Genomic DNA, 26,811 nt, shown 5'->3' on the forward strand with positions numbered 1-26,811 from the left:
GCCTCCCCTGGACATCTCAAACTAACTTAAAAGATTCCTGCCTTCCTCAGTTGTGTTCTTTTTCTTTTTGCCACGTCATTTATAACTGGGCACTTACATGTTTGATGTCTGTTTCTCCCATTAGATTGCAAGGTGTTTAGTTTACCACCAAGGACCTAATGATTAGCATACTGCCTGAGAAAAATAGTAGGTGCTCAATACATAATTGCTAAATAAACTAAATGAATGAATGAAGATTCCAGGCGATAAGTATGGCTTCTCATTTGATTTTTCCCTTTTTTAGGTCAACTTCTCCAAATCTTGAGTGAGGAAAGAACTTCTATGAGTGGGGTACAGAATGGTCAAGCAGCTTGTGCATATGACCAAGCACCACAATCACAAAAATCTACTCTGAGTGTGTGGACATGGTATATGACTATATAAACTACAGGCTGCCTATACTAAAAGGGAGAGAAATTCTGTCTCCCTGGATAACTCTCATTTTTCATTTCAAACATCTGTCTCCTACTGTCCCAATTATTGCCATTTAATTAGAGGAGCAGCATAAATTGGAAGCTGTGTATTATTAACAAATCTGCCTTAACTAAGTAATAAAGTATGCATTAACTAGACTCAAGCAGTCCCTCAGACCAGCCTACTTAAATCTCTTGCAACCTTTCTCTGCTTCAGGAAGTACAGTCACGTTTTATTATCTGTTCTGCCTCATTCAGTCCTTGTACCTCTTCAGGACAAAGGGACGTACTTTCCTACATTTGTGTAGAATTTCATATTTACAAAGCACTTTTTTCAAAGTTCTGTTAAACTGGAAATTTCAACTGAGGTTCCTGGAACATGATGTTCCAGGCCCACATGCAAATTTGTAAAAGACACATTTGGCAATCCACTATGTGATTCTAAAAAGCCCTAACCCACATTCAAATAGAAAGAGTCAAAAATATGGAAATTAAAGGAGAGTGTCTGAGGAAGTTTTCCTGAGAAAGCAATGTGTTGTGTATCCCTCCTCACGTGAAACAGAGGGAAGGGTGAAGGCAATGAGGGTAAGTCAGGAGAGAGGAGCTTCAAAGGATAATTCAGGAAACCTATCAAGTGCCCCCAGAGTTAGGAGAACACAACAGACATGTGCCTGACTCCTACTTGGTAAACACCAAAGAACAAGAGCTGAAGGAGAAGTGGAAGGGTGTGGTGACTTGCGAGAATGGTCTGTACTCCCAGCACTTGTTTGTCCAAGGATCTCAAGTTCTTCATGGGTAGCTTCAGGCCACCAAAGGGGAGAGAATCAGTCTGATGCCTCAGAGGACTGCCTAGAGGGCTAAAAGGACCCTACCATGTGCAGTCTTTTGGGAACAAACTGCTAAAACCAGGAAGTAAGGAAATTGCATTGCTTATATTACAGATAAATAAGATGAAGAAGGCAAGCATGGCTGAAAATTCACATACATTATCAGAAGATAGAGTTACTGACAACAGGAAACCATTCTGTCACTATCTGTAAGCACTTTCCTGCCTCTCTCTTTTCCTTTCTCTTTTAGAATATGACAGGATCAGAAACTATGGCTTTCAAAGAGAAATTTAAAGTGGGTTCCAAATGGCAAGGGCCTTAGCTGAGGAAGTAAAGCAGGAGAAAAAACTTCAAGTCACATTTCAAGTTTTGATTATTTCATAAAATGACTGTTCTATTTGTAATTTAAGTCACTAAAGTAATTATGTTACTTTAAATTATTAGAAAAGTCTTGGGATTGTCCAAGTTTTCATCCTGGAGTAGGAAGAACTTCCTCTACTGAATACATTCTAACTGTCAGTGGGAAAACAAAAATAAAGATGCTTTTTATTAAATCCCAAGAATTTTAATTAACTGAAACTGAGTAACATATTCAAGGTCATACAAAAAGCAAGTGATTAGGTGGCTATGGACCTCATATTATCTAACTGTAAATCCAGTATCCTTTCAGTACTCCAAATCTCTCTTTTAAGAAATTCCGTAGATTCTGAGGTTACAAAAACAAAACAAAAACAAAAACAAAAACAAACAAACAAACAAACAAAAAACTGCTATAAAAGAAGTCAGGTTTGCCTCAGGGCCAACTGAAAACAGAAACTTAGACCCCATCTGTCTTGCATCTCTGCCTTATGTCTGCTAGTCTTAGTCTATTTGTATTGCTATAACAAAATATAACGGACCAGGTATTTATAAAGAAGAGAAATTTATTTTCTCACAGTCTAGAGGAGGGGAATTCCAAGATAAAGGCTACCTCAAAGGTAGCACAATGTAGGTGCCCTCACATGGCAGAATTAACAGAAGGGCAAAAGGGACTTAGTTCTTTCCAGCCTCACTAGTTCTATTTGTGAGGGCTCCTTCCTCATGATTTAATTATGTCTTAAAGGCCTGAACTTCTTAACTGAGGATTAAGTTGCAACATAAATTTTGAAGGGGACACAAAACATTTGAATATAGCACTGTTACTTTGTATGTCATCTTATTCTAACAGTGAGAGTAGGAAGGTAGGGATTGGTTACTAAAAACTCAAAGCTCAAATATTTAAAGCAATTGCCATCCTAAAGAAAATGCCTGTCAGGCTGATTTGAAAAATCCCACAGAATAACTGTAATTGGCTCTGATTCGATCATAGTCCCACCTCTTGGACCAATCACTGTTCATGCCCTGTGGTCTTGAATGGGTATGTGGTCTGCCAGTAGAAGGGAAGAATGGTGTCAGGCAGATTTAATATGAACCCCACAATTTTACATCCACCATTTCATTTTATCCTTACTTTAGTAAAAAGAAACTAAGTAACATACCCAAGGTCATACAAAAAGCAAGGGATTGGTTGCCCATGGAGCTTGGATCATCTAACTATAAATCTGATACCCTTTCCAGTACTCCAAATCTCTCTTTTAAAAGATTTTCTAGATCAAATAGATCTAACTTATTTGATATATCCCAATGGGAAAACAGATTAAGTGACCTTTAATGTCACTTTTACCTCTAATATACTATGATTCTAAAATTATTCCAGGTTTGAAATATGGTCTGGAGTCATTCATCCCTCTTTTTATTTAATTAATTCAATACATATTTACTGAGTACCTACTACCTATTATAGTCGGCATGCATTATTTTCTTGCAGTATTATTCAGCTAGGAGCCCCGAAACTGAACAAATTCACTAAAACACATTACAGCTCCCTGATTAAAACAAAACAAAACAAAACAAAACAAAAAAAAAGGAAAAATTAGTATAATAAATTCACAGAGTTCCCAATTAAAACTAGCCTTGTGATCAGTTTCATTAGACCAGGTACAGGAAGAAAAAGAGGCAAACAGCTTTTCTTACAGACAAGCTAACCACTACCACACACATATAATGTTAATGACCCATCTTGTGAAAAACCAGAAATTTCATAGTATAAAAATCATATACCAGATAAAGTTTCACTACCAACATTTAATTTAAAAGGAAAATTATCAGCATAAAGACAAAACTATAAAGAAAAAGAGGAAAAATAAATTTTTATGTAGGTTATTTTTTAGACCTTAAAGTAGCCATTCCTTTATGTTATCACTTTGTGGTTGCTCCTATTTTAAAAATATTCCCAGCATGTATTAAACGCCCGTCATATCACACCAGACAACTTCAAAGACACAACTGGAAATTACTTTGCTTTTCCAACTGTACTTTCTGGAGAGGGTTTCTGGTTAGAAGAGATAACACAGCCCAGCTTTGATTATGGGCCTTTGCTAATGTTAGTGTATTAAAGCAACATAGGTTAGGGTTTTGTATTTTTGTTTAATCTCTAATTTTAGTCATGGAATGTTCCTTATACACATCTGGCCAAGGAAAGGACGAAAAAAGAGGCCTTCTGTCCTGTCATCCTTTAGAGCATCTATTTGTATACCGTCAACCCACTTGCCTTAGGTACAAAACCTAACAGCTTTGGCTTTCTTCTGCAAAACAGAAATAATATGTGCTGTGAGGCATCCTGGGTGGATCAATGATTATTTATAGGGCTATAACAAGCTCCTTGGAATATACTTAAAATAGAACAAGCACAAGTGCCTTGCCTCTTAAAGAAGTTCCTCTATCAATTCATGTTCTACATATCCAATAATATAAGCAAGTTAGGAGGGCTCAGAAGAATGCTGTCACAATGACAATTATGTGGGTCAGAATGCAGTCCTGTGACATGAGTATCTTACCCGCCACTTACAGCCACCAATAGCATGGCACATTCATAGCAGAGCCCAGAATAGGAATTTCTCAAATAGAGATAAACATCCCTCTACTGGGAGGGAGCCATAGCCAGCACAGTTAGCAGAATTGTTTGGCCCCAGTCAATTCACTATGTACTTTTGTGACCCTAATATATATTCAACACTGCAGAGCTACTGTGGGGAGATCTAAGAGGTCTTTGTCTTCAAAGAGTTTAAACTCTTGCTGTGGAGACTAGCTTATCAAAATGAGACAATAAGAGAGTGATCGTGCAGTGTAAAGTAATCTGAATGAGGAGTTCTAGTTCCAGATCTACTATTTATTAGTTCTTTCATCTTAAACACAGCAGTCTTGTCACTCCTGTCATCTTCAAACAAGAGCCTACTAGACATATGTCTCTCCCTCTCCTTCCCCCTGCCCCCTTTCTCTCTCTGCTTCCTGGCTGACATAAACTTAATAGCATTCCTCTACAACACCCTACCACCATGATGTTTTGCCTCACCTTAGGCCCAAAGCAATGGAGCTGGCAGACCATGGACTACATCTGGAAAAAATAAATATTCCCTCCTTTAAGTTGTTTGTCAGATGCTTTGGTCACAGTAGCAAAAATCTGACTAACCCAGTAGACTCCATTTTCCTCCTTCAAAATATTTGCTTTACTTATATCACCAATTTCATTTGAGGAAACTACATGCAATAACAGGTAGTTCAAAACCTTAAGTTTCTCTAAAAACACAAGGTAGAGTTATTTTTATCCTTGTTATTAATGGTAAAGATGTGAGAACTTTTTGAGATAATGAATTGAGAGTTTGGTATTCTACTTCTGACATAGTGAACTAGTTTGCACTAAAACAAATAACCTCTTAAGAACACAAGGACTTGCTAAACGATTTATAGCTAGTGTAGAAATTTAAGACCACATATTTTGTTAATGAGGATCAAATTAGAACAATACGGCAAACGTGACTGAATTGTGGACTTGATCACTCAAATAGCTAACTTACATAAAACTATTTTATTTCCATCTATTTACTAAGTAACATATCAGCACTAAATTTATAAAGCTCTCAAAAATTTCATAATTCCTGCTTCTAGAACTCATATGCAGTATGAATTAGAATGAAAAGTTCAATTTTGTGCATACAAATGTGACACTTGTAAATAGAGGTTTTAGTGACTGGTAAATCAAATTTGCAGAATACTGGCTGTTGCAAATGGTCATGACCACTTCTCATTTAATGATAACATGTAGCTTCCATATTCAGAATTCTAAGAGCTGATTTCAATTATTTGGAATAGCTTCTTGATTTTCTGCTTCTTACACATTGATATTGTTTGGGAAGATGCAGTTTGTTCTGAAAAAGAATATAAAACAAATAGGAGTGAATAGTCATTTTACATATTTTTGCTGAGCTACGTAAAACTGAACCTGTAGCACTTCTGCAATGAGGCTTTCTGTCAGTAAAGAGCTGACAGAAGAATAACATATCTGAAAGGTAATCTAAATGTGAATTATTTCCTATCATAAAATATAAGTCAGGACATCGAGATTGGGCGCCATCGCGGAGCCCGTTTGATCCCCACACTGAGGTCAGATGCCATCGCTGAGTCTGCCTGCAGACCCCCCTTTCTGCTGAGAGACACTGCACTTGCCTCTGTGCTGACTCAACGCACCTGGGGCTGCCCAACTTCTTTGGAAGTTGTTGCAGGCATTTTGAATTATTACTGAGGGCATGGCCATCATCATTGGAAGGGCAGCTCCCGTCCTGACACCCCTACAGGAGACTGGAGGCCCTTTGACAGGTCTCAGGATTCAAGAAGAGGAGGTGTTGAGAGACTCGGGACTAAGAGCAGCCGGGTGAGTCTCTCCCACTGGGTGAGACTCCCTAGACAGGGCAGTAGTCCCAGAACACAGGGAACTTTGTGGAGTAGAGTTGCCCAGCGAGACTACCCCACTGGAGCCGTGAACCCAGACAATCGGGAGCATTATAGAGGAGGGCCGCTCAGCAAGAGGCTTTGGTGCAGAGCAAGGGTCCCAAGTCCCGGGTGGGAGGACTGGACTGAAGGCAGCTTCTCGAAGGAGGGCCGCCCAGCAAAAGACTTCAAGACTCCTAGAGAGTCCCTTGCAGGGCCAGGCTCCCCAGCCCAGGCGGTAGTTCCAGAACCCAGGGAATGTTTCAGAGGAGGGCTGGCCAGAGAGAGACCCACTTGCAGGGTGAGGCTTGCTGGCCCAGGAGGTAGGTCCGGACCCCTGGAAACATCGGAGGGGAGAGCTGCCCAGCCCAGGCAGTAGTTCTGGACTGAAGGGAACTTCTCAGAGGAGAACTGTCCATGGAGACTTCCCCACCAGTTGAGTCTTCCCCGCCAGGCTAAGTTTCCCCACCAGGGCAGTAAAATCAGAGACACAGGTCCAGATGAGCCATGCCCCAGACCGCAGCCTAGTTCCCCTCTGACTGACCATTGGTCAACAAATGGAGGTGCCTCTGCCCACTAGCAGGGAATATACCACACCTGAAGGTCACCACCCCTAGAAGGGCAGCTTCCTTGTGGAACACTGCATTATCAAGTACCTCCAAGACTTCAGGCTACTGAAGGCTAGGAGGTGAGTTATTGGAAATCTATAGGGACAGTATAAGTGAACAGAGGAAATCTGCAATATCTCAGAGTTTTACTACTACAAGGGTAGATACCTGAGCAATATGAGAAAACAAAGGAAGAAAGTGTCCCAAACAAACGTAGATGCTACATCAATAAAATCCAATGACAGCAGAGCAGAAGAAATGTCAGAAAGGGAGTTCAGAATGTACATAATTAAAATGATCAGAGAAGCAAATGATGAGATGAAAGAGAAAATGCAGGCTTTGAATGATCGCACCATTCAACAGTTAAAGACCAAATGCAGGAAGCAAAGGATCATTTCAATAAAGAGATGAAGATTCTGAAGAAAAAAAAAAAAAAAACAGAAATTCTTGAAATGAAGGAAACAATAAACCAGATTAAAAACTCCATAGAAAGTATAACCAATAGGATAGAACACCTGGAAGACAGAACCTCAGACACTGAAGACAAAATATTTAATCTTAAAAACAAAGTTGACAACCACACAGAGAAGATGATAAGAAATCATGAACAGAATCTCCAAGAATTATGGGATATCATGAAAACACCAAATTTAAGAATTATTGGGATTGAGGAAGGCACAAAGAAACAAACCAAAGAAATGAACAATCTATTCAAGGAAATAATGTCAGAAAATTTCCCAAATCTGAAGAACGAAATGGAAAATCAAATTCAAGAGGCTTATAGAACTCCAAATATACAAAATTACAACACACACACACACCAAGGCACATTATAATGAAAATACCTAACATAAAAAATAAAGACAGAATTTTAAAGGCTGCTAAAGAAAAGAATCAAATTACATTCATGGGGAAACCAATACAGATATCAGCAGATTTTTCATACCAGACCCTAAAAGCTAGAAGGGACTGAAACAACATTTTCAATCTCTGAAAGAAAATGGATGCCAACCAAGATTCTTATACCCAGCAAAACTTACTTTCAGATTTGATGATGAAGTAAAATCCTTCCATGATAAAAAAAAAAAAAAAATAGCTAAAAGAAAATACAAAAAGAAAGCCAGCACTACAGAACATTCTCAGCAAAATATTCCATGAGGAAGAGATTAAAAACGGTGTAAATCAGCAAAGGGAGGCACTACCCTAAAAGAGTAGCCAAATAAAGGATAAACCAAGTCATGTCAAAAAAAAAAAAAAAAAATGAGCCAAATGACCGGGAATACAATTCATATCTCAGTAATAACCCTGAATGTTAATGGCCTGAACTAATCAATCGAAAGACATAGACTGGCAGATTGGATTAAAAAGAAAGATCCAACAATATGCTGCCTGCAAGAGACTCATCTCAGAAAAAGATACACACAGACTAAAGGTGAAAGGATGGGAAAAAACATACCATGCACATGGATTCATCAAAAAAGCCGGAATATCCATTCTCATATCAGATATGACCAAGCCAATGTTAATCAGAAGGGATAAAGAAGGACATTTCATACTGCTTAAGAGAAGCATAAATAAGCAAGACATAACAATCATAAATATCTATGCCTCAAACAGTGGCTCATCCATGGATGTCAAACAAATCCTTCTCAATTCCAGGAATCAAATAGACCACAACACAATAATTCTAGGTGACTTCAACACACCTCTCTTACCACTGGAAAGATCTTCCAAACAAAAATTGAGCAAAGAAACACAATCAATAATTTAGACTTAACAGACATGTATAGAATATACCATCCAACAAAGAACAAGTACACTTTCTTCTCAGCAGCACATGGATAATTCTCTAAAATAGACCATATATTATGCCACAAAGCTACTGTTAGCAATACAAGAAGACAGATACTACCTTGTATTCTATCAGATCATAATGGATTGAAATTAAAAATAAATGACAGAATAAAAAACAAAAACTACTCTAACACCTGAAGATTAAATAAAACACTATTGAATGATGAATGGATAACAGAGGATATCAGGAAGGAATTTTAAAAATTCTTAGAGGTAAATGAGAATAAAGATACATTATATCAAAATCTCTGGGACACTACAAAAGCAGTACTCAGAGGAAAATTCATTTCCTTGAGCACTTTCAATAAAAGAAGAAAAATCAACAAATAAACGATCTAATACTACAGCTAAAGCCCTAGAAAAAGAAGAATAGATCAACATCAAAAGTAGTAGAAGACAGGAAATAGTTAAAATCAGAGCTAAAATCAATGAAATTGAAACAAAAGAAACAACTGAAAAAATGGACAAAATAAAAAGTTGGTTCCATGAAAAACTAAACAAAATCAATTAACCCTTAGCCACACTAACAAAGAGAAGTAGAGAGAAAATCAAATTACTAAAATTCAGGATGAAAAAGGATATATCACAACAGACGTGACTGAAATACAAACCATAATTAGAAGCTATTTGGAAAATCTATACTCCAACAAAATAGAAAATCTCAAAAGACATTGACAGGTTTCTAGAGACATATGAATTACCTAAACTGAACCAGGAGGACATACACAATTTAAATAGATCAATTTCAAGTAGTGAAATAGAAGAAGTCATCAAAAGCCTACCAACAAAGAAAAGTCCGGGACCAGATGGGTTCTCAGCCGAGTTCTACAAAACCTTTAAAGAAGAGCTCATGCCAATACTTCTCAAAGTATTCCATAAAATAGAAGAGGAGGGAACCCTCCCAAACTCATTCTATGAAGTCAATATCACCTGATAACTAAACCAGACAGAGACACATCGAGAAAAGAAAATTTCAGACCACTATCCCTAATGACTATAGATGCAAAAATTCTTAACAAAATTTTAGCAAATCACATACAAAAACATATTAAAATGATAGTGCACTATGATCAAGTGGGGTTCATCCCAGGGATGCAAGGTTGGTTCAATGTGCAGAAATCAATAAATGTAATTTACCATATCAACAGAATTAAAGTTAAGAATCACATGATTATTTCAATAGATGCAGAAAAAGCATTTGACAAAATACAGCAACCCTTCATGCTCAAAACATTAGAAAAAATAGGAATAGTGGGAATAGTCCTTAACATTTTAAAGGCTATCTATGCTAAGCCCATGGCTAATATCATTCTAAATGGTGAAAAACTGAAACCATTCCCCCTAAAAACTGGAACAAGACAGGGATACCCTCTTTCACCACTTCTATTCAACATCTTCCTTGAAACTCTAGCCAGAGCAATTAGACAGACCAAAGAAATTAAATGGATACAAATAGGAAAAGAAGAACTCAAACTATCCCTATTCACTGATGGCATGATTATATATTTAGAGGAACCAGGAAATTCCACCAGAACTCTTTTAGAATTCATAAGTGAATTCATTAAAGTAGCAGGATATAAGATCAATGCTCATAAATTTAATGCATTTTTATACATAAGTGATGAATCCTTAGAAAGAGAAGTTAAGAAAACTACTCCATGCACAATAGCCTCAAGAAAAATAAAATACTTGGAAATCAATCTAACAAAAGAGGTGAAACACCTCTACAATGAGAACTACAGAACACTAAAGAAAGAAATTAAAGAAAACCTTAGAAGATGGAAAGATCTCCCATGTTCTTGGATAGGCAGAATTAATATTGTCAAAATGGCCATACTACCAAAAGTGCTATACAGATTCAATACAATTCCAATTAAAATCCCAATGACATACCTCACAGAAATAGAGCAAGCAATCATGAAATTCATCTGGAAGAATAAGAAACCCAGAATAGCTAAAGCAATCCTGAGCAGGAAGAGTGAAGTACGTATCACAATATCAGAACTTCAACTATACTACAAAGCAATAGTAACAAAAATGGCATGGTATTGGCACCAAAATAGGCAGATCAATAGTACAGAATAGAGGACAGAGACACAAACCCAAATAAATACAGTTTTCTCATACTAGACAAAGGTGCCAAAAATATGCAATGGAGAAAAGATAGTCTGTTCAACAATGGTGCTGGGAAAACTGAAAATCCATATGCAGCAGAATGAAACTAAACCCCTATCTCTCACCCTGCCCAAAACTCAACTCACAATGGATCAAGAACCTCGGAGTCAGGCCAGAGACCGTTCATCTTATAGAAGAAAAAGTAGGTCCAAATCTTCAACATGTCAGCTTAGGATCAGACTTCCTTAACATGACTCCCATAGCACAAGAAATAAAAGCAAGAATCAGTAACTGGGATAGATTCAAACTAAAAAGCTTTCTCTCACAAAGGATACAATTGGCAATGTGCAGAGAGAGCCTACAGAGTGGGAGAAAATTTTTGCCACTCATACTTCAGATAGAGCACTAATTTCCAGAATATATAAAGAAATCAAAAAACTCTACACCAAGAATGCAAATAACCCAATCAATAAATGGGCTAAGGAAATGAGCAGACACTTCACAGATGATCTACAAGCAATCAACTGATATATGAAAAAATGTTCAACATCCCTAGTAATAAGGGAAATGCAAATCAAAACTACCCTAAGATTCCATCTCACCCAATTAGAATGGCGATTGTCAAGAATACAAGCAACATTAGGTGTTGGAGAGGATGTGGGGAACAAGGTACACTCATACATTGCTGATGGGGTTGCAAATTAGTGCAGCCACTCTACAAGCAGTGTGGAGATTCCTTAGAAAACTTGGAATGGAATCACCATTTGACGCAGCTATCCCACTCCTTGGCCCATACCCAAAGAACTTAAAATCAGCATACTACAGTGATGCAGCCACATCAATGTTCATAGCTGCTCAATTCACAATAGCCAGATTGTGGAACCAATCTAGATGTCCTTCAATTGATGAATTGATAAAGAATCTGTGAGATATATATATATATATATATGGAATATTACTCAGCCATAAAGAATAATAAAATTATGGCATTCGCAGGCAAATGGATGAAATTGGAGAATATCATGCTAAGTGAGATAAGCCAATCTCAAAAAAACTAAAGGTCGAATGATCTGGCTGATAAGTGGATGATGACACATAATGGGGGGTGGGATGGGGGCAAGAATGGAGGAAGGAGGGACTGTATAGAGGGAAAAGAGGGGTGGGAGGGGTGGGGGAAAGGAAAAAATAACAGAATGAATCAAATACCATTACCCTTTGTAAATGTATGATTACACAAATAGTATGCCTCTACTTCATGTACAGAGAAACAAGTTGTATCCCATTTGTTTACAATAAAAAAAAGAGCAACACTCCCTATCATCTTCCTCAGTGTGTTTATTTTCTGTTCTATCTTGTTCCTCACCCCTCTTCTCATCTCTCATATTAATATATCTTTCATGCCTTTAGATCTTAAATAAATTACTGAATTATCAAAAAAAAAAAAAAGTCAGAATGTAGCTTGCAATTTTAGGCTCACTTGCAAAAGTATCACATCTGACCTATTTCTATCCCCTATAGAGAAGTTACCCTAATCATTACACAAGAGCTCCCTATGTGCTAGATATTTTTCTCTATGATAAGCTGTGAAATCTATATATTACATTTAGATGGAGGAGGGCATATGCCAGTACCTCTTATGGAGTTTTGAAATGTTTTCCAAGCACCAATAATTCTGAGGATGCTGCACTTTTCTAACACTTAAGTTCTATGGCTCTTTGACTTCCTAAGCTATTTTATATTCTCCTAAATGACAATGTGGACTAGGCATTGAATTCCACATCTGGAAGTTGTCCCATTCACTATCAGGCTAGATTTGAATGGCTACACTAGATCCTCTTTCCTCTTACAGACCCTGCCAAAATCAGGAATGATAACCCTTCTGTGTTAGGCCATCTTCTGATTCTGGAATTTTTGGAATGTAAGGATATAATAGCGAAAAGATTTTAATATCACTATTAAATATGATATTTAGCTATTGTCTACACTGCTTCTAAACTCTGCAGAAGATTGGATTATTCAATTTATCCAAAATTTCTAGACTTCAAACTGATGTAACTGGGTTTTGCCAAGCTCTGTGGGAACAACCAACTGATGGTTTCAAAGAGGATAATTATCCCTGTGGCAGAAATTATGACTTAATGGTCGCAGTCAATCATACCATCTTTCATCATTTGGGAGAGAAGGTAAAGACTACTACCTCTTTTCTAAGTAATAGAAATATTACTATATTCTATAAGTGAATATAATTCTAACTGCAGAGAGGCTTTTAACAGGATATTTGCAGACAAATTTTACCTTTTTTTCTTTTTTTTTGCAAAAATAGCTCATCCTCTCAGAGACGGGGCAGACAGATTATGGTTTAACTTGCCTATGAAGAGCAGTTAACAGATTGAGGTTGTTAATTCCATTTGCTTCCTCTTTGAAGAAAATAAATATTACCTTGTGAAGGTGTCAGCAGTCCCAAAGTCCAAAGAGGAGACAATCTGAGGAGTTCATTATTCTAAAAGCTTTAAATGAAACCCACATGTTCTGTTAAGAGACTATTTGGTTCAGCAGAGAATCATTCTTGGGTTATATCATATGTAGGTGTATCCTCCACTGTCTGAATTTCCAACCAGCCTCAATAGTCATTTAAAAGCATGGAATGACTGAAGAATAAATTGATATTTTCTATATCTAAAAATAACAAATAAAAAAATTGGTATTTTCTTATGGTTAACTATGTTTCTGTTTAATATTTCAGCATCCATTTCAATATTCTTTGATGTGATGTGATTTGAGAGCTGTGGTGAGAGATGAATAAAAACCATTTCCAAAGGGATATTATAAGTTGAATCCATTTAAGAAACTAATTGCATAAACTATTCAATGACCTAAAATAAGGCCACATTTTCTAAGTCATCTTGACTGACTAGAACAACTTCTAAAGACTTTACTTGAGAATCAGGAAATAAAACATATGGTTTTCATGAAGTTCTTCAGATGATAAAATATTCATTCACAAAATATCTTCAAATGGAAATAAGGAAGGAATCAGCGGAACTGGTTTCTAAAAAGTGTGACTCATTTCAGTTTCTTCACTGGCTTTAAGGGGAACTGCCCAACTTTTCATGATCAAACTTTAACGTGATATCTATTGCTAGGTCTTAAAAAAGCAGAGTACCTTAATTTTAAGAAGAACCTGGGGTGGGGGATGTAGCTCAGTGGTAGAACGCTTGTCTAGCATGTGCAAGGCCCTGGGTTCAATCCCTAGGGCTACAGGGGGTGGGGGCATGGTTCTATGTAAAACAAACCTCATCAATGAATACAGTAAATTGATTGCTTTTATTTTTTTTATTTTTTTTTTTTAGCAAATTTTTTTTTTTATTGTAAACAAATGGGATACATGTTGTTTCTCTGTTTGTACATGGCGTAAAGGCATACCATTTGTGTAATCATAAATTTACATAGAGCAATGTTGTTTGATTCATTCTGTTATTTTTTCCCTTCCCCCCACCCCTCCCACCCCTCTTTACCCTCTATACAGTAGTAGTTCCTTCCTCCATACTTGCCCCCCTCCCTAACCCTAACTCTAACCCTTCCCTCCCCCCCATTATGTGTCATCCTCCACTTATTAGCGATATCATTCGTCCTTTGGCTTTTTGAGATTGGCTTATCTCACTTAGCATGATATTCTCCAATTTCATCCATTTGCCTGCAAATGTCATAATTTTATCATTCTTTATGGCTGAGTAATATTCCATAGTATATATATACCACAGTTTCTTTATCCACTCATCAATTGAAGGGCATCTAGGTTGGTTCCACAGTCTGGCTATTGTGAATTGAGCAGCTATGAACATTGATGTGGCTGTATTTCTGTAGTATGCAGATTTTAAGTCCTTTGGGTATAGGCCAAGGAGTGGGATAGCTGGGTCAAATGGTGGTTCCATTCCAAGTTTTCTAAGGAATCTCCACACTGCTTTCCATAGTGGCTGCACTAATTTGCAGCCCCACCAGCAGTGTATGAGTGTACCTTTCTCCCCACATCCTCGCCAACACCTGTTGTTGCTGTATTCTTGATAATCGCCATTCTAATTGGGGTGAGATGGAATCTTAGGGTGGTTTTGATTTGCATTTCTCTTATTACTAGAGATGTTGAACATTTTTCCATATGTTTGTTGATTGCTTGTAGATCTTCTGTGAAGTGTCTATTCATTTCCTTAGCCCATTTGTTGACTGGACTATTTGAATTCTTGGAGTAGAGTTTTTTGAGTTCTTTATAGATTCTGGAGATTAGTGCTCTATCTGAAGTATGATTGGCAAAGATATTTTCCCACTCTGTAGGCTCTTTCTTCGCATTGCTGATAGTTTCCTTTGCTGAGAGAAAGCTTTTTAGTTTGAATCTATCCCAGTGGTTGATTCTAGCTTTTATTTCTTGTGCTATGGGAGTCCTGTTAAGGAAGTCTGGTCCTAGACCAACAAGGTGAAGATTTGGACCTACTTTTTCTTCTATAATCTGCAGGGTCTCTGGTCTGATTCCGAGGTCCTTAATCCATTTTGAGTTTAGTTTCGTGCATGGTGAGAGATATGGGTTTAGTTTCATTCTGTTGCATATGGATTTCCAATTCTCCCAGCACCATTTGTTGAAGAGGCTATCTTTTCTCCATTGCATATTTTTGGCCCCTTTGTCTAGTATGAGAAAATTGTATTTATTTGGGTTTGTGTCCGTGTCCTCTATTCTGTACCATTGATCTACCTTTCTATTTTGGTACCAATACCATGCCGTTTTTGTTACTATTGCTTTGTAGTAGAGTTGAAGATCTGGTATTGCAATACCCCCTGTTTCACTCTTCCTGCTAAGGATTGCTTTAGCTATTCTGGGTTTCTTATTCTTCCAGATGAATTTCATAATTGCTTGCTCTATTTCTGTAAGGTACCAATATCCTTAATGAACATCGACGCAAAAATTCTCAACAAAATTTTAGCAAATCGCATACAAAAACATATTAAAAAGATAGTGCACCATGATCAAGTGGGTTTCATCCCAGGGATGCAAGGTTGGTTCAACATCAGGAAATCAATAAACGTAATTCACCATATTAATAGACTTAAAGTCAAGAATCACATGATTATTTCAATAGATGCAGAAAAAGCATTTGATAAAATACAGCACCCCTTCATGCTCAAAACACTAGAAAAAATAGGGATAGTGGGAACATTCCTTAACATTGTAAAGGCCATTTATGCTAAGCCCATGGCTAATATCATTCTAAATGGTGAGAAACTGAAAGCATTCCCCCTAAAAACTGGAACAAGGCAGGGATGCCCTCTTTCACCACTTCTATTCAACATCGTTCTTGAGACTCTGACCAGAGCAATTAGACAAACCAAAGAAATTAAAGGGATACGAATTGGAAAAGAAGAACTCAAACTATCCCTGTTCGCTGATGACATGATTATATATTTAGAGGAACCTGGAAATTCCACCAGAAAACTCTTAGAACTCATAAGTGATTTCAGTAAAGTAGCAGGTTACAAGATCAATGCCCATAAATCCAACGCATTTTTATACATAAGTGATGAATCTTCAGAAAGAGAAATTAGGAAAACTACCCCATTCACAATAGCCTCGAAAAAAATAAAATACTTGGGAATCAATCTCACAAAAGAGGTGAAAGACCTCTACAATGAGAACTATACAACACTAAAGAAAGAAATTAAAGAACACCTTAGAAGATGGAAAGATCTTCCATGTTCTTGGATAGGAAGAATTAATATTGTCAAAATGGCCATACTACCTAAAGTGCTATACAAATTCAATGCAATTCCAATTAAAATCCCAATTGATTGCTTTTAGAACTGAACTGTTTTCTTCATTCCATGAGGTCACTCATAAAGTAACTGGCCACATAGTTCTAGTTACTTTGCCAGTACTAATCTCCAATGTAATTCTACAGTAACTTCAACTGAATAGGTATAAATCTCACTCTAGAAAACAGGAAAATTAATACTATTAGTAGGTTATTCATTCGCAGAATCATGGCCAGTATGTAGGTGCCTAACCTTGTATTTCCAAATATTCACTACTAGGATATGGTCAACCTCACTTTATCATGTTTTGTGAGGAGAGAATTTATATGTCTTAACTGATTGAATTCCTTTGCCTAGTTCAGTGCCTGACATATGAATGGTTTTCAAAATAAATGAATAAAAGAATGAATGAATGAATAAATCTATTACATAATTTTGCTTACTGCAAATACCCAAAATACATAAATCCCTTCCTTTCAATTGCTGTGGGAACCATGGCTTTATGAGAAGTGACATCACAGTAGATACTGAGATACCCAAATTCAACCTATCTCATGTTAAATATCTATTAGAATCATATGGTCCTAAGAATATGAAAAAACATAAGATTTTATCTAGCTCCAATGTCTTTAGCCTTAGATGGAAGTAAGTTTATATAAGTTAGGAACCAAAATGATTCAAATGATGAACCTGGTAGATCATACAGACTTTGGGAATAATCATCAGGAAATGAGGATGTGAAAATAATCTAAATCCAGAGATGCAGGACATAAGAAATTAGATGCCCATTTCCAAGTCCCTGAAAGAGCAACTATAAAATGGGTTTATAAGCATCCTCCAGGCATTCTGGAATGTAGTCAGCAGCAGATGAAAATCTCTGGTCATTAGTAACCTCCATATTACTGAGAAATACTGAGAAATAACCCTGAGTTACTTGGCATTTGGTTGTTTCCTTAGTTGGTGATAAGAAATGTTCTGGGTCTTCCTGGTCACAAGTATCCGTAGTTAACTGAGATGTTAACTGCCTTCCATAAGCAGGGTTGTGTTATTTTATCACAGAAGCTGAAAAAGTTGTGCAAGTATATAAAGACTTTTTATTCTTTTTATTAAATAAAATAATTTCCTGTTCAGGAATCTATTCATGTTTGGCAATTTATGTATTTGGAATATTTAAGAAAACCTGAGGGTCACTATATTTATAGGCTTGATTTATTAGATTTGAAAGCATTTCTCACACACTGACATTTTAAGTCAGACAACTCAAATACTTAAAAAGAAATATCTATATATACATATTCAAATATGTATATATACATGTACATATATATACATTGTTTTTTTTTTTTTTTTTTAAAGAAAGACACATTTATTCAGCGTCATGATCAGACTATTACATTTAGCAATCAACAGCATGGGTGCAAAAAAAAAAAAAAAAAAGAAAAAAGAAAAAAGAAAAAAAAAAAAGTCTACATTAAAACCCTTTGTTGGAATGCTTTACACTTTCCACAGAACAGAAACTAAAATAACCTGTTATACAATTAGTCACAAATACAGTCCTCGAGTTTTTTTTGCCCATACACATGAGTATTGTCTAAACCATGTCTTCTTTGTAGCAGCTAGGCCCTGCCACCACTGTGCTTGGCTGAGTTCACAAATCTGTTGTAACCTGTAGCTTCCCTGTCACTTCTCTGGCTCTCCTCTCCTGCTAAGCTTTGTTTCCTGGCAATATTAAAACCTTCTGCCACTGCCATAGCTACTACTGCTGCTGGAACCGCCATAGCCACCTTGGTTTCGTGGTTTGGCAAAGTATTGGCCTCCACCACCGTAAGGTCCAGAGCTTCTGCCTCCAAAGTTTCCACCCTTCATGGGTCCAAAATTTGATGACTGATTGTTGTAATTGCCAAAATCATTGTAGCTTCCACCACCTCCAAAATTGCTTCCACTACCACCGCCAAAGGCGCCTCCGCCTCCTCCGTTGTTATAGCTGTCATAGCTGCCACTCCCGCCATAGCCACTGCCCTGGTTTCCATAACCCTGTCCACCACTTCCATAGCCTCTGCTTCCTCCAGAGTAACCAGGGCCGCCTCCTCCATAACCACCATCATTACCAAATCCATTGTAGCCATCCCCGCTGCCACCATATCCACCACCACCACGGCTGCCACAAAAGCCACCACGACCACTGAAGTTTCCTCCACGACCAAAATTGTCATTTCCACCAAAACCACCTCCACGACCACCACCAAAGTTTCCAGAACCACTTCGACCTCTTTGACTAGATGAAGCACTAGCCATCTCTTGCTTTGACAGGGCTTTCCTCACTTCACAGTTGTGGCCATTCACAGTATGGTATTTCTGAATGACAATCTTATCCACAGAGTCATGGTCGTCAAAAGTTACGAAAGCAAAGCCCCTCTTCTTTCCGCTGCCTCTGTCAGTCATGATTTCAATAACTTCAATTTTCCCATACTGTTCAAAATAATCTCATAGATGATGTTCTTCAGTGTCTTCTTTAATGCCACCAACAAAGATCTTTTTCACAGTTAAGTGGGCCCCTGGTCTCTGAGAATCTTCTCTTGAGACAGCTCTCTTTGGTTCCACAACTCTTCCATCCACCTTGTGAGGTCTTGCATTCATGGCTGCATCCACTTCCTCCACAGTGGCATAAGTGACAAACCCAAAGCCCCTGGAGCACTTGGTGTTTGGGTCTCTCATTACCACACAGTCCGTGAGTGTTCCCCATTGCTCAAAATGGCTTCTCAGACTCTCATCAGTTGTTTCAAAGCTCAGCCCTCCGATGAATAGCTTCCGCAGCTGTTCGGGCTCTTTAGGGGACTCTGATTTAGACATGACGGCAGCAGGAACAGAGACTTCAACGATGCTTTCTCGGCGGCGTCCACGGGCAGAAAGGAGTAAGCTAACCAACGTATCCGATACATTGTTTTTAAGCACAGTTTAAATGTTTAATCAATTTTGTAAATGAGATCAAATATTATTCAAAGGCTCCTTAAAATTAATATTAAACTTTCTCTGCTTATATATAAAAAGGAAGAAAATACAATTGGAAGCTGGAATTCTAAAGAGCTTAAAGAAGAACTGGGTTTTGAAGGCTGTAATTATAAAAACTGTCAGTTTTTAAAATTAAAATTAAATCTTTTAATAGTCTTTTTGTCACACACACACAAATCATCCTGAAGAACATCGAAAATTTCATAACCCCACTGCCTCTGTCATTCATCCAAGTATTCAGCCTTCTGATTGGCCAGTCACCACAACTGGCTTTTGTGCAGAAGTGTCATCTAGTGATTTAAAAGGGTAATTGCAGGCTCTACCATAATTATGCAGGAGGGGAGATTAAATATTAATTTTTTTGTTTTTGTTTTCTCACATTTTACAATCATACCACAATAAAAAATACAGATTGTCTCAACTTCAGGAGTTTTAACGAATTTTGATGGGTAAAACCAATCAAATCTGTCTTTGGCAAAACTAGAGTAAGAAAAAGTGTTTTGTAAATTTCTGATTCAGGCTAAGAAGATAGGGCTTTTCCAGTCCTAAAAACTGAATAAAAATATAAGGCAATGCTGTAATAGTCATGCTGTGCTGCTGTCTCTTAGGTGTGGCCATCTTAAAATGAAGGCCTTCTAACTTTATCTTCTTAGCTGCTAGAGGGGACCTAGGCAAGCAAATTTTCATACTACAATTGGATCATGTTGTAGTCAGTTTCCAGTATATGAAGAAAATCTGAGGAATGAGTAAAATAATTTTATAATATTAACATTTTGAGATAGTGATTCCCTCACCACCACATTCTTCTACTGCTAAAAGAGATTGTCCCAACAAATATTCTCAGCTCTTCAAAGTGTGGGGGGGAGGCATGAAAGAGTGTAAGAGGGAACAGGAAGAAAAACAGTTTTTTTGTTAAAATTATGTGGCAGCCACACACATACAAGGTATATAGGATCCTTAATTCTTAAGTCATAGAGCATGTCATGATAACCTCGCGAGTACACACAGACACACACACAAAGTAAGTGACTGAGAATTCAGTGTGACAAGATACAGAAATCAAATGTTTAAATACAATTGCTAGGTTCAGCTGACTCAAGAAAATGTGCAGTCCATCCTTGTGGGATGGAAGATTGTATACTGCATTCCTTCTAAAAACAATTATATTTCTCTTATGTGAAAGAAAAGTAAACAGGTTTCTGTGGACCTTCCTTTCTATCCACTTAGAGCTTCCAGGTGGGTCACTAAACCCCACAGTGAAAGAAAAAGCCACAAAGGTGGCTGAGAATGTGATCTTGGGAACTTGGAAAAGGGGAGGGGCAGGCTGAGGGTGGCAGCAGGTCCTTTCAGTCTTGAGGGCTTAGCCTTTATGCCACTGCACTCTCAGAGATGGCAGAGTGCCCTTGAATTAATGTGGACACTGGCTGGATCTAGAGCACAGTGCTGACACTGGGAAGCCTACCTGCAGGGACAAACACTCTAGGGTAGGCACTTTTGAGAGCTGCCCACCTCGAAGAGTAGAGTTCCATTTTGGCCTTACCAAAGTGGACAGAAGAAGCCATAATGACCATGATGATGGTTCAAGCCTAGGTTTCTCTGCAGGATCCAGGACCCTTTTAAGTCTTTGGAGGCCAGGACAATACAGTGTGAAAAAGAGTGGTGGACAGGTAGGGGAAAGTCCCATCGATGACAGACATGAGATTCCTCACTAGCGAGAAGGGCTTAAATTGGTTTAATTTGAGTGGTAAAAATAAAGACAAACATTTCCTTCAACCCAAGCCTCACAGAGTGATGTGTGTGTTAACTTTATAATGCAAAACAGGAAAAGGCAGATATATGATATTTTGATGCAGGAGGATATTTTGACAGACGGAATTTTTTGTCAGTCTAGAAACAAACTATTGCGCTTTTAGTTTCTGTATAACAAGTAATACAATATGTGCAACAGACATCCTCTCCCTTCCCAAAAGCCTTCGGCATCCATGAGTCTACAAGGTACTATAGGGCAGCATGAGGATGAGGTTATTTAAAAAAAAAAAAAAAAAAAAAAAGTGCTTTTTATCTTTGAGACAACACTGTCAAAATGGCTACAAATAACCAATTTTGGAAAAAAGCCCAGTTCTTAAGTGGCCCAACTATGATCTCAGATAAACGAAAAAGCATAACACAGTCGACACGGAGGCCAAATGGAGGGAAAAAGAAAGAAGGAAAAGGAAGTCCTTAGAAAAGATTTGTAAGGCACCCAGTCTGCTGAATCAAAGGGTTCAGAGAGCTGGTCCCCAAAATATATTCTAACCCAACTTCATGCAGTATTTAGTGGGTTTTACCAATTTTATTCTACAACTAGATAGTATTGATGGTTATGATTCTCACTCATACAAAATAAAGGCATTAGAGGAATTATCTTAGTCTGAGATTTCACCATCTTTTTCATTAACAATTCCAGGGTTTAATGATCCTTCTCTTCAATCTATTCTATTCATCATACTTATCTTTAAATTTGGTCTTCCTTTCATCTGTACACATCATTGTACTCCAAGTACTCCAAGTACTTTCACATGGCATTTTGAAATTGAATGCTATTGCCTAAGTTATTTACAGTCATCTAATTTTTGATCATTAGCAAACTTGTCAGTAATAACTTTTACTCATTTCTGAATTAAAATAATCCATGAAATAATATATCTTATTTTTCTTTTTATCTTTTTTTAAATTTATTTTTATTATAAACAAATGGTATACATGTTGTTTCTGTTTATACATGAAGTAAAGGCATACCATTTGTGTAATCATACATTTACATAGGATAATGATGTTTGATTCATTCTGTTATTTTCTCCTCCCCCCCACTCCTCCCACCCCTCTTTTGCCTCTATATAGTCCCTCCTTCCTCCATTCTTGCTGCCCCTCCCACCCCCCATTATGTGTCATCATCCACTTATCAGCCAGATCATTCGACCTTTAGCTTTTTTGAGGATTGGCTTATCTCACTTAGCATGATATTCTCCAATTTCATCCACTTGCCTGCAAATGCCATAATTTTATTACTCTTTATGGCTGAGTAATATTCCATTTTATATATATATATATATATACATGTATATATATCACAGTTTCTTTCTTTATCAATTCATCAATTGAAGAACATCTAGATTAGTTCCACAATCTGGCTATTGTGAATTGAGCAGCTATGAACATTGATGTGGCTGCATCACTGTAGTATGCTGATTTTAAGTTCTTTGGGTATGGGCCAAGGAGTGGGATAGCTGCGTCAAATGGTGATTCCATTCCAAGTTTTCTAAGGAATCTCCACACTGCTTGTAGAGTGGCTGCACTAATTTGCAACCCCACCAGCAATGTATGAGTGTACCTTGTTCCCCACATCCTCTCCAACACCTAATGTTGCTTGTATTCTTGACAATCGCCATTCTAATTGGGTGAGATGGATCTTAGGGTAGTTTTGATTTGCATTTCCCTTATTACTAGGGATGTTGAACATTTTTTCATATATCAGTTGATTGCTTGTAGATCATCTGTGAAGTGTCTGCTCATTTCCTTAGCCCATTTATTGATTGGGTTATTTGTATTCTTGGTATAGAGCTTTTTGATTTCTTTATATATTCTGGAAATTAGTGCTTTATCTGAAGCATGAGTGGCAAAAATTTTCTCCCACTCTATAGGCTCTCTCTTCACATTACTGATAGTTTCCTTTGCTGAGAGAAAGCTTTTTAGTTTGAATCTATCCCAGTTACTGATTCTTGCTTTTATTTCTTGTGCTATGGGAGTCATGTTAAGGAAGTCTGATCCTAAGCTGACATGTTGAAGATTTGGACCTACTTTTTCTTCTATAAGATAAAGGGTCTCTGGCCTGACTCTGAGGTCCTTGATCCATTGTGAGTTGAGTTTTGTGCAGGGTGAGAGATAGGGGTTTAGTTTCATTCTGCTGCATATGGATTTTCAGTTTTCCCAGCACCATTGTTGAACAGGCTATCTTTTCTCCATTGCATATTTTAGGCACCTTTGTCTAGTATGAGAAAACTGTATTTATTTGGGTTTGTGTCTGTGTCTTCTATTCTCTACCATACATCTCCCTGTCTATTTTGTTACCAATACCATGCTGTTTTTGTTACTATTGCTTTGTAGTAGAGTTGAAGTTCTGGTATTGTGATACCCACTGCTTCACTCTTCCTGCTCAGGATTGCTTTAGCTATTCTGGGTTTCTTATTCTTCCAGATGAATTTCATGATTTCTTGCTCTATTTCTGTAAGGTGCATCATTGGGATTTTAATTGGAATTGCATTGAATCTGTATAGCTCTTTTGGTAGTATGGCCATTTTGACAATATTAATTCTGCCTATCCAAGAACATGGGAAATCTTTCCATCTTCTAAGGTTTTCTTTAATTTCTTTCTTTAGTGTTCTGTAGTTCTCATTGTAGAGGTGTTTCACACCTTTTGTTAGATTGATTCCCAAGTATTTCATTTTTTTTGAGGCTACTGCAAATGGAGTTCTTTTCCTCATTTCCCTTTCAGATGTTTCATTGCTTGTGTATAAGAATGCTTTAGACTTATGCGAGTTGATTTTATAGCCTGCTATTTTGCTGAATTCATTGATGAGGTCTAGAAGTTTTCTGGAGGAGGATTTTGGATCCTCTAAATATAGAATCATGTCATCAGCGAACAGTAACAGCTTAAGTTCCTTTTTTCCTATTTGTATCCCTTTAATTTCATTAGTCTGTCTAATTGCTCTGGGTAGAGTTTCGAGGACAATGTTGAATAGAAGTGGTGAAAGAGGACATCCCTGTCTTGTTCCCGTTTTTAAAGGGAATGGTTTTTCTCCATTAAGAATGATGCTGTCCTTGGGCTTAACATAAATAGCCTTTACAATGTTCAGGTATGTTCCTACTATCCCTATTTTTTCTAGTGTTTTGAGCATGAAGGGGTGTTGGATTTTGTCGAACGCTTTGTCTGCATCAATTGAAATAACCATATGATTCTTATCCTTAAGTCTATTGACATGATGGATTACATTTATTGATTTACGGATGTTAAACCATCCTTGCATTCCAGGGATGAACCCCACTTGATCATGGTGCACAATTTTCTTAATATGTTTTTGGATACCATTTGCCAATATTTTGTTAAGGATCTTTGCATCTATATTCATCAAAGATATTGGTCTAAAATTTTCTTTCTTTTATGTGTCTTTGCCTGGTTTGGGTGTGAGGGTGATATAATGAATTCGGTAGGGTACCCTCCTTTTCTATTTCCTGGAATACTTTGAGAAGTATTGGAATGAGTTTTTTTTTTTAAGGTCTTGTCAGCTGAGAATCTGTCTGGTCCTGGGCTTTTCTTGGAAGGTAGGATTTTAATGGCTTCTTCTATTTCATTGCTTGATATTGATCTGTTTAAATTGTGTATGGCCTCCTGGTTCAGCTTGGGAGGAGCATATGGCTCTAGAAATTTGTCAATGTCTTCGGTACTTTCTATTTTGTTGGAATACAGATTTTCAAAGTAGCTTCTCATTATGTTATGTATCTCAGTGGTGTCTATTGTGATATTTCCTTTTTTATAATGAATTTTAGTAATTTGAGTTTTCTCGCTCCTTCTCTTTGTTAGTGTGGCTAAGGGTTTGTCTATTTTGTTTACTTTTTTCAAAGAACCAACTTTTTTTTCGTCAATTTTTTTGAATTCTTTCTTTTGTTTCAATTTCATTGATTTCAACTCTGATTTTAATTACTTCCTGTATCCTACTACTCTTGCTATTATTCTGTTCTTCTTTTACTAGGGCTTTGAGCTGTAATGTTACGTCATTTAGTTGTTGATTTTTCATTCTTTTCTTGAATGTACTCCAAGCAATGAATTTTCCTCTTAGTCCCACTTTCATAATGTCCCAGAGATTTTGATATGTTGTATTGTCATTCTCATTGACCTCTAAGAATTTTTTTATCTCCTCCCTGATGTTTTCTGTTATCCATGTTTCATTCAATAGCATATTGTTTAGTCTCCAGGTGTTGGAGTAATTTCTGTTTTTTATTTTGTCATTCATTTCTATTCTCAGTCCATTATGATCTAATAGAACACAAGGCAGTATCTCTATTTTTTTGCATTTCCTAAGGGCTGCTTTGTGGCATAACATATGATCTATTTTCGAGAAGGTTCCATGTGCTGCTGAGAAGAAACAGAATTTGCTTGTTGATGGATGGAATATTCTATATATGTCTATTAAGTCTAGGTTATTGATTGTGTTATTGAGTTCTATGGTTTCTTTGTTTGGTTTTTGTTTGGAAGATCTATCTAGAGGTGACAGTGGTGTGTTAAAGTCACCCAGAATTATTGTGTTCTGGTCTATTTGATTCCTGAAATCGAGAAGGATTTGTTTAAAGTACAGAGATTCACCATTGTTTGGGGCATAAATATTTACTATTGTTATGTCTTCCTGATTTTTGGTTCCCTTATGCAGTATGAAATGTCCTTTTTTATCCCTTCTGACTAACTTTGGCTTGAAGTCCACTTTATCTGATATAAGGATGGAAACCACCACTTTTTTACTGAGTCCACGTACATGGTAGGTTTCTTTCCATCCTTTCACCTTTATTCTGTGGATGTCTTTTTCTATGAGATGAGTCTCTTGCAGGTAGCATATTGTTGGGTCTTTCTTTTTAATCCATTCTGCCACTCTATGTCTTTTGATTGATGAATTTAGGCCATTAACATTCAGAGTTATTATTGAGATATGATTTGTATGCCCAATCATGGTTTTTACCTGACTTGGTTTCTCCTTTGAGTGGATTTTTCTCTAAGTAGTCCTTCCTTTGCTGACCTACATTGTTGTTTTCATTTCCTCCTCATGGAATATTTTGGTAACATTCTGTAGCACTGGCTTTCTATTTGTAAATTCTTTTAACTTTTGTTTATCATGGAAGGATTTTATTTCATCTTCAAATCTGAAGGTTAGTTTTGCTTGGTATAGGCTTCTTGGTTGGCAAACATGTTCTTTCAGAGCTTGAAATACATTGTTCCAGGTCCTTCTAGCTTTTAGAGTCTGGGTTGAGAAGTCGGCTGCTATCCGTATTGGTCTCCCCCTATATGTAATTTGATGCTTTTCTCTTGTGGCCTTCAAAATCCTATCTTTATTTTCAATGTTAGGCATTTTCATTATAATGTGCCTTGCAGTGGATCTGTTGTGATTCTGTGCATTTGGTGTTCTGTAAGCCTCTTGTATTTGATTTTCCATTTCATTCTTCAGGTTTGGGAAATTTTCTGATATTATTTCATTGAATAGGTTGTTTCTTCCTTTGGTTTGTATTTCT

The 26,811-nt window shown here is 37.1% G+C and overlaps 1 protein-coding gene and 1 pseudogene across 3 annotated transcripts in view; both read right to left on the reverse strand.

Moving 5' to 3' along the window:
* PPM1L (protein phosphatase, Mg2+/Mn2+ dependent 1L) overlaps positions 1-26,811 on the reverse strand; it is a 335,120-nt gene that overhangs the window by 136,145 nt on the left and 172,164 nt on the right. The gene's annotated exons all lie outside the window — the stretch shown is intronic.
* Positions 17,976-19,417, reverse strand: LOC306670705 (heterogeneous nuclear ribonucleoprotein A1-like; annotated as a pseudogene). Its single transcript has one exon. The product of its transcript is annotated as a heterogeneous nuclear ribonucleoprotein A1-like (transcript).

This window comes from Sciurus vulgaris (assembly GCF_902686455.1).
Source record: "Sciurus vulgaris genome assembly, chromosome: 10".
Lineage (NCBI taxonomy): Eukaryota > Metazoa > Chordata > Mammalia > Rodentia > Sciuridae > Sciurus > Sciurus vulgaris.